General features: G+C 34.2%; 1 pseudogene; it reads right to left on the bottom strand.

Annotated features, from left to right (window-relative positions):
- Positions 1-670: 670 nt before the first annotated feature.
- Positions 671-1,309, bottom strand: LOC109675193 (inositol oxygenase pseudogene; annotated as a pseudogene).
- Positions 1,310-9,966: the final 8,657 nt, after the last annotated feature.

Below are 9,966 nucleotides of genomic sequence, written 5' to 3'. Positions count from 1 at the left end.
CTATTTTTATTTTTATACAGAAAATATTAATCTAGTATAGTCCTGATATTTGTCTTTATATTGCTTTTGATACAGTGCCATGTTTTCCTCTGGAATAACTTTCCTGTTGCATAAAAGACTCACTTCAGTATTTCTCTAGTTAATTATAAACTGACAATTTTCTGGAACATTTTTATAACCAAAAGTATATTATTCATCTTTCACATATAGAAAAAAGAGTTCTGCTGGGAACAGTTATTTCTTTCTCTTTTTTTCATGTTACTGGAGATTGAACCCAGGGTCTTGCACTCATTAGGCAAGTACTAACCCCAGCCCAGTAGTTATTTTAACACTTTAAAGGTACCACTCCATTATATTCTGCTCCCTTTCATTTCTTTTAGAAATCAATTAGTATTGTTACTACTTTGAAATTCTCATGTCTTTTGTTTTGACATTTTGTGTTGTGAAATTTCTCTGTCTTTGTTTTTACTAGTTTTCCTTTGGTGTGTTTAGTGTGCTCAGGTAAATAGCACTCCTTAAAAGTGTGGCTTTATGTCTTTCAATAGTATTTTCTCTCTCTCTCTCTCTCTCTCTCTCTCTCTCTCTCTCTCTCTCTCTCTCTCTCTCTCTCACCTTATTGCAACCTGTTGCAAGTAACCACTAGGGGCAGGGGTGGGCACTGGCAGGCTGGTTACCAGCTGAAGACACCAGGACAGTATTTGTCCATCAGCCCCTGGTAGTAGGGCCACAGTCTGTCCACATCCAGCTGGTTGGGGCACTTGGTATAGAGGTCAAATTTAAAATCCTGTTACCAGGGCAGCATGTCCAGGTCTCACTGCCAGTAATATGCCACAGGTAGAACTTATTTAACTTCATTATCCATCACAACTACTTATCATAGCCTCAGGACATGAAGACCTTCCCAAGCCCACAGTGGGGCTGGTACATGCCAAGTTCTGTGTTGTATTGAGGGGCCTGGAGAGGTCTAAATTTTCTGGGAAAGTGGAGTCACAGGACACTACAAAGGCCTGGGGATGGCAGCCAACAGGGAATGTGTCTCCAACAGCTGCCCCCACAGAGCCAGAACTTCCCCCAGGTCATGCAAAAGCCAGATGAGGTGGAACCAGTCCTTGTCTGGGTGGATTTTCTGGATGTCCTCTGCTGTCTGGAAGACATGGAAGGAATTGGGCACGTCCACATCCAGGTCAGACTCATCAACCAGCTCATCCAGTATGTCCACAGCCTCCATGACTGTCATTTTCCTGCAGGAGAAGCCCCTGAACTGGGTGTGCTTCCTACTGATGAAGTCCACCATCTGCTCTGTGTACATGAGGGTCTGGGCTCACAGCCACTTTCAACCTGAGAGAGAGCAGTGCCAAGATGGCAGAATTCTCAGGTGAGTGGGAGTCCATGAACCAGGTGCCCTGTTCTCATGTCCAGGTACTGCTCTACTCAGTATGTTCTAAAAGTTTCAACCATTACTCTTTCACATAATGCTTCTGCTCCCTTTTCATCCTCCTCTTCTTTGAGAATCTACGTAGACCATGTTAGAACTTTTCCTTGTTTCTGATGTTATTATTCTCTTTATTTACATTTGTTCCTTCTCTATGCTTCTGTTTGAATATTTTCTATTTGTCTATTTTCTAGATCACTAATTCTCTAATTAGCCACATCTGACCTGCTTTTAAATACATCTACTGAACTCTTAATTTTAATTATTGCATTTTTAGTTCTAAAATATCAATTTTGTTGTTTTTATAGATTTAATTAATCTATCAAAATCTAATTCTTGAATGTATGATCCCAGTTGTTTTTCTTTCTTTTTGTGACAAGTCTCCCTAAGTAGTCTCTAACTCATTATCCTTCTGCCTCTGCCTCCCAAGTGCTGGGATTGCCACCATGACCAACTTGATCCCACTTAAAGTCCTACTCTTATCGTTGCAAAATATGGATCAACTATGGTTCTGCTTTCTTTTATTTCTTTTTTCTCTCCTTTTTAAGTAGTATATATTAATTCTTTGCATTTGTTTCTTCTCTACGCTTCTAGTTGAATATGTCACACAGAATATATATATATATATTTGAATATATATGTATTTGAATATCCAAAGTAATAAATTTCATTGTAACATTTCATACATGCATATTATATGCCTTGATCACAGTCACCTGCCCTTTTTTTTCTTTTATCCCCTCTTCTTCTCCTCCTGATCCCTATCCCCTTCCCTAATAGTCCTCTGGATGTTTTCAATTGCCTTTCCCTCTCTTAATCCTATCTTCTGATATGCTGGTAATACTTGTATTGAATGCTTGACATTGAAATTTTTAAGAGACTTTGGATGAAAATACTTTCATATCTGCCAGGCAGATAGGTTAGAGACAGATCACCTTAATCCAGTCTGTTATTGAAGTTTTTTTAATTTGTGTTTCAGTATCTATGAGGGATAGTATATTTCCAGGTCACCTTTTTTCCTTGGAACCAATCTTTCAAGTGTCCCATTTGAAAATCCAAGGTGTTTATCAAGACCTCTCAAAGTAAACAGGTTTTGAAGGCAAAACATTGTCTCTTCTGCTCTGTAAAATTGTCGAAGCTGTGTTCATACTCCCAGCTAAATTGTGCTTTCAGATGTGCTTCTTAACCTGTCTCTCAGCTTTGTGCCAATTACAAATTAATAAAGACCTTCATAAAAAAATCAGACTTATTTCTCTTTGTTTTTCTCTCTCCAGGATCTTGTCTGCCCAAATTCTGGCTGCCTTGGCAGCTTTCCAATTAATTTAGACTTTTTTCCTATGATCATGTTTTAACACTTTTATTTGCTTTCTTCCTTGGAAAACTGAATTTCTGTAAGTTTAAATTCATATGATAAAACTTATGCATAGATAAAATTTTAAATTATTTTATATAAAGCATTACTCACTCATTTAAAAATACCATTTGTCTTATTTCTATATTTATCAAATGTTTTGGCAGTACTGAGAATTGAAATCCAGGACCTCATGCTTGCCAGGCAAACACTCTGTAACACGTGAGCCATGCCCACACCTGCATTTGTCAAAACTTTAGGATTCAAATACTTATTTAATGGAATCATCACTTTTTCTTCCAATTCCTTGGTGTAATGTTTTCACTTTTTATGGTGGCAAAAAACATATAACACATAAATGTAACCTTTTTTTTAAAAAGTAAGTGTATAATAGAGTATTGTTAACTACATCCACATACAGCAAATCTCTAGAATTTTTTTCATCTTGCCAAACTGAAACTCTACCCCTTGACCAGTAACTCCCTATTTCACCTTCTTTCCAGTACCTGGAAACTATTAGTCTGCATTCTGTTGCTGTAAGTTTGACTATGCTGCATAGCTCATATATGTAGAATCATGCAGTATTTTTTATTTTGTTTATCTGGCTTATTTTACTTTGCAAAGTATACTCAAGTTTCTTTCATATTGTAGCATATTTGACATAGCATTAAATGTATATAACATATGTAAAATATATATGTATAATGTATATTAATTACCTAAATTGTTTACCCGTGTTGTAACATAGTCTTTATTTTTAAAGGATGAATATATATTTCATTGTATGATATACCTACTTTTCTTTTACTTACTCTTCTGTTGGTTTTTTCACCTCGTGGCTATTGTAAATAGTACTAAAAGAAACATGAGTACAAGCACCTGTTTGAATCCTGATTTTAGTTCTTTTGTATATGCAAAAAGTGAGTATTCAAAAGAATATGGTTGCTGAATCATATGCTACTTCTATTTTAAATTTTTAGGAATCTCCACACTGTTGTCAATAGTGACCAATCATTTTGCAACCTGCAGTGCTCAAAGGTTCCAGTTTCTCCATACTCAGCTTATTTTCTGTTTTTTGATATTGACACACTAAGGAGTATGAGGTGATGTTTCACTGTGTCCTTGATTTGTACTTCTCTGATGACTCATGATATTAGGCATTTTCCCCTATCCCCAATGGCTGTTTAAATGTCTTCTTTGGAGAAATGTCTAACCAAGTTCTTTGCCCATTTATTAAATCAGATTTTTGAGTAGGTTTTGTTTTTGCTTTTTATTCTATTGTTTGTTTCCTTTATTGCACAGAAGCTTTTTAGTTTAACATACTAAAATGCTAATTTTGTTTTTATTGCCTGAGCCTTTGGTGTCATATCCAAAAAAAGTCATTGCCAAGGCCATTATTCCGATCCTTTTCCCCAGTGCTTTCCTCTAGGAGTTTTATACTTTCAGGTCTTAAGTTTGTCTTTAATCCATTTTTTAATTTATTTTTGTTTGTGCTATAAGATAAATGTAATTTAATTATTTTTCATGTGGATGTCCAGTTTTCCCAATAATATGTTGAGGACACCATCCTTTCTCCTTTTTGTAATCTTGGCATCCTTGTAGAAAATAAATTATTTGTGAATGGATTTCTTTCAGGTCTCTATTCTGTTCCACGGATTATTATGTCTATTTGTATGCTAGTACCATACTATTTTGACTTCTATAGTTTTGTAATATGTTTTGAAGTCAGGAACTATAAAAAGAGGTATATTACACAATGGAATATTCTCCATTTTCTAGGTTATCCAATTTGTTGGCATATAATTGTTCATTGTGTTCTCTTAGAATCCTTTAAAACTCTATAGCATTAGTTGTAATGTCTCCCCTTTTAGTTGTGATTATATGTTTGAGACATCTTTCTTTTTATATTAGTCTAGGAAAAGTTTTTTGACTTTCATTTATCATTTCAAAAAATCAACTCTTAATTTCATCAATTTTATATTGTTTTTCTATTTTCTTTTTTTTGTTTATCTCTGCTCTAAACTTTATTTTCTTTCTTTTACTAATGTGAGGCTTAGTTTATTCTTTTTTCAAGTTTGTTGTGCATTTAGGTTTTTTAATGTATGTGTATCTTAATACTGCCTTTGTTGCATCCAATAAGTTTTAGTATAAGATGCTTTCTTTTATCTCAAGAGCATTTTTGTTTTGTTTGGAGAGATAAATTTTGCCTGAGGATGTAACTTCATGTCTCTTCACATCTGATATAGATGATATTTAGATGAGATCAAGGTATTTTTTACTTTTCCTCTTTGATTTTTCTTTGGCCTATTGCTTACTCAAGACTGTTGTTTAAATTCCACATATTTGCAAATGGTTAACTTTTCCTTTCTGAATTCTGGTTTGGAAGTCTGTGTTTGCAAAGCTACTGAGTATAATTTCAATCATCACAAATTTGTGAAGGCTTAGTTTGTGACATGATTTATTGTCAGTTCATGTGCACTTGAGAGGAATGTGTGTTTTGGTGCTGTGGGTGAAGTGTTCTATTTGTGTCTGTTAGTCCATTCGGTCTAAAATATGTTCAAGTAGTTTGTTTCCATATTGGTTTTTCTGTATATCCGTGGATATCCTATTCATTATTGAAGTAGGATATTGAAATCTACTATCATTGTATTGCTGTGTATTTCTCCCTTCAGTTCTGCTAAAGTTTGTTTCATGTTCTTGGATGCTAAGACATTGAATGTTAACATGTTTATAATTGTTTTATATTCCTGGTGAATTGGACCTTCTGGGGCCTTTGTATAAGGTCCCTTTTTTCTTGCAATAGTATTTTACTTCAAATCTATTTTGTCTCATTAATATGATCACCTTTGCTCTCTTTTATTAATATTTACATGGACTATCTTCTTCCATTCTCTCATTTTCACTTATGTGTGTACTTTAATCTAAACTGGGCTTTTGTACATATAATATAGTTAGATGTTTGAGCCATTCAACCACTTTGTCTTTTGGAGAATTTAATCCATTTTCATTTAAAGTAAGCACTGATAAGGAATTCTTACCATTGCCATTTTGTTAATTGCCTTTGGTCTTATCGTTTTTTGCACACCTTTCCTCTCTTGCTGTTTTCATTGAATTTGGTAATAATATGACAAATTTATTTATCATTTCCTTTTATGTGTCTTCTGTAGGTATTTTCTTTATGGTTACCATGGGACTTACATCTTATAGTTAAAAGGATCTTTTTTAAGCCGATAATACTCAACTTCAATCATATAAAAATCTTTACTATTTTATTTCTTTGCCCTACACATTATGTTATTGATGTTACAAATTATATCCTTTTATACGCTTATCCATTGAAATATTTTATTATTTTTTGGCAGTACTGGGATTTGAATTCAGGACCTCATGCTTGCTAGGCTTGCTAGGCAGGTGCTCTATCACATGAACCACTCTGTCAGCTCCCATTGAGATATTTTATAGTTCTTTGTACATATGTTTTTAAACTTTTATATCAGGATTAGAAGTGATATACACAGCATCATGGCATTACAACAATATTGTATTTTGTCTGTATATCTACCTTTACCATCAAACTTTATGTATTTATATACTGTTATGTTGCTGTCTACTGTCCTTTTCTTTCAGCAGGAATGACTCCCTTTAGCATTTATTCTGTGGAAGAACTACTAGTGATGAACTTCCCCAGTTCTTGATAGCCATAAAATGTCTTATTTTTCCCTTCTTTTGTGAAGGAGAAAAATAATACTCTTGACATTGGCAGGTTCCTTTTTTCTTTCAGCACTATGAATATATCATCCTGCTTCTTTCTGGTCTGCAAGGTTTATGCTGAGAAACCTATGAGTACATTTATGTGGTCTCTTTTATACATGATGAGTTGCTTTTAACTTTTCCTTTCGAATATTTCTCTTTGTCTTTGGTTTTTACAATTTGATCATGGTTTATCTTGGTGTATCTCAGATACCTTAGGGTCCTCCTTAGATGGAGTTCTTTGGACTTATTGAATGTGAATGTCCATTTCATCCCTAGATTTGGGGAGTCAGAGCATTCTTTCTTTAAATAATATTTCTTCATTTTTCTCTCTTTTCCCTCTGGAACTCCCATAATGCATACATTGGTCTTCATGTTGGTATCCCATAAATTTTTTTAGGCTTTCTTCACTCTTTTTTCATTATTTTTAATTTTTTGGCTATCTGATTGGATGATTTCAAATAACTTGTCTTCAAATTCACTGATTCTTTTTTTAAATCACTGATTTTTTCTTCTGTTCATGATGGAATTCTTCAGTGAAATTTTCCAATAATTTATTGTGTTCTTCAGTTCCCAGTTTTCTCTTTGGTTCATAATTTGGTTTCATAGTTTCTCTTGGTTCATATTTGCATTTTGTTCAGGCATCATTTTCCTGAGGTCTTTGAGCATCTTTATAACACTTATTTTGAATTCCTTGCTAGGTCAATTTCTTGAGATTTATTTTGTTTCTGTAATATAGCTATGTTTCCCTGTCTCTTTATGTGCATTGTAACTTTGTGTTGGAATACACTCATTAAAAAAAAACAGCCATCTCTCAATCCTTTATAAACTAGCTTTGTACAGGAAAAGGCATCAATCTTGGGGACCCTCAAACATTTCTCTGTGTTTGTAGGTGTAAATTTCCAATACAGAAGTATGCTAGTACCCTTTTTTAGGAGATAATAATCTCTTGCTCCCTCTAGTGTGTATTTTGAGTATTACAGGTTCTCAAAATACCACAAGCAGCTCACATGGGATTAAAGTATGCCAGATTCCATTAATATTCTAAGTCATGCAATACAGAAGCCATTCCTTTGGTCAGACCACAAAAAGCTAGAATGTTTTGACTATTTTCTTCCCCAGGGAGAAGTTGGGTGTTGAGAATTTTCTCCTTACTCATTCTGTGTTGATCCAGGGAAAGGCACAACCACAAATGAATACCTGGTAGTATAAGCATAACCTGTACCCAATCATATGTCTTTCCTGTCAGTGCTTAGCCTTTTGGGGGAAATTCATTGCCTTTGAAACATCTGAACATTGGCTCTTTTTTCCCTCCCCAAGTAGAAGCCAAGAGCTAAGGATTTTCTCCTGATCGTGCAACACTGAGCTGGGTAAAGGGACTAAGATGAGTGAGTGCCACAGATTTTCCTACCAGTTTTTATGTGAATGGTTTCCTACTTACCTGAGATACAGGAGCCTCTTAATTGGTCTTTAAAATCATCTCAAATGTATTTGTTCATGTATTGTTCAATCAGTGTCTGCATAGGTAGGAGGATGGTGTTGGCTTCCCATTCCACCATCTTGCTGACATCACAGCTTTACTTATATTTATTTTGTATTTTACCTGGTTTGCCTATCAAAAGGCTTAATCTGATGTATTTTAATTTATATTATCTAGAAATAAAATTCCATAAATCACTTTTCTTTTTAATTGTAATGAATTATACATAGCATACATTTGCTATGCTAACCATTTAAAGTGTGTAATTAAGTGGCACTTAATTCATTCATAATGTACAACCATCACCCACTCTAGTTTCATTTATACCACAAAAAGAAACTGATACTCACTAATAAGCCATTCACTCCCCCCCACCCCAGCCCTTGAAACCACAAATCTGCTTTCTGACTCCATAGTTTTGCCTATTTCGGGAATTTCATATAAATACAATCATAAAATGTATAGATTTTGTGTTTTGCTTCTTTCTTTTAGCATAATATTCTCAAGGTTCATCTGTCTTGAAGCATATGTCATTTTTAAATATCTGATTTCATTCCTTTCCATTAGTTCATTCCTTTTAATGGATAAATAATATTCTATTGTAAGACTGTTTAACAATTTTAATACATTTATCAGTGGACAGTTTTCTTACCTTTTGGATATTATGAGTAGTTTCTCTGTGGATATTTGTGTAAAACTTTCTGTTTGAACACTTGTTTTAGGTATATGCCTAGAGATGGAATTGCTACTTCATATGAAAATGCTATATTTCATTATTTGAGGAAACATTAAACTGTTTCCCAAAGGGGCTGCACAATTTTATACTACAAGAAATCAAGTATGAGGACTGCAATTTACCCACATGGTTTCCAACATTAGTTGTTTTCTCTTTTTTGATTATAGCCATCATAGTGGGTATAAAGTGGTATTTATTGTAGTTTCATTTTCCTAATGCCTAATGATTACGAGCATCTTTCCATGCACTTTTTGACCATTTGTATGGTTTCTTTGAAGAGACATCTATTCAAAGTCACAACCACTTTTTAAGTTGTGTTACTTCTTCTTGTTGCTAAATTGTCATTTTATAATATTTTGCATATAAGACATTAATCAGATATGTTATTTGCAAATATTTTCTTCATTCTGTGTGTTGTCTTTTTACTGTTTTTGCTTTATGATTTTGCTTTGCTTTTTTGTGAGACTGGGGATTGAACTCTGGACCCCAGCCTGCACTCTGTTGATAAGTGTCCTTTGATGCACAAAAGGTTTTAGGGGACTGATAGAGTGGCTAAAGTGGCAAAGTGCCTGCCTAGCAAGCATGGAGCCCTCAGTTCAAACCCCAGTACTACCAAAAAGAGGCATGTAACAATTTTTAGTTTGCATGAAGATTAATTTACTTTTTGTTCTTTTGTTGCTTATATTTTAGGTGCTATAGCTAAGAGACTATTGTCAAATCCAAAGATAAGCACCTTTATATCTACATTTTATTCTAAGAGTTTTATCATTTTGGTACTTAATTTAAGTCTTTGATCTAATTTTAGTTAATTTTAGAGGATGTCAGATAGGTGCCCAACTTCATTCTTTTGGCATGTGGAAATTCAATTGTCCCAACATCATTTGTTGAAATGTCTATTCTTTCCTTACTGAAAGACCTTGACATCTTTAACAAAATAAACTAATGGTCAATCTATGGGTTTTTCTGTGGACTCTTATTCTATTCTAATGATTTATATGTATATCTTTATGACAGTACTACACTGTTTTGATTCCTTGAGATTTGTAGTAAGGTTTGAAATTGGGAAGTTTGAGTCCACCCAATTTTTCAGGGTTCAGAGCTGTCTGGTGTTCACTGGGTGGTACATGGCCTCCTCTGCACTTAGGGTAGGTTTGCTATTAGTTTCCTAGGCACATCTGGGCTGATTTATCCTTGTGGAGTGGCCTGAAGCCAACTTC

This window comes from Castor canadensis, chromosome X (assembly GCF_047511655.1).
Source record: "Castor canadensis chromosome X, mCasCan1.hap1v2, whole genome shotgun sequence".
Taxonomy (NCBI): Eukaryota; Metazoa; Chordata; class Mammalia; order Rodentia; family Castoridae; genus Castor; species Castor canadensis.
The sequence above is the reverse complement of the archived record's forward strand: the minus strand, read 5'-3'. Positions and strand labels throughout refer to the sequence as shown.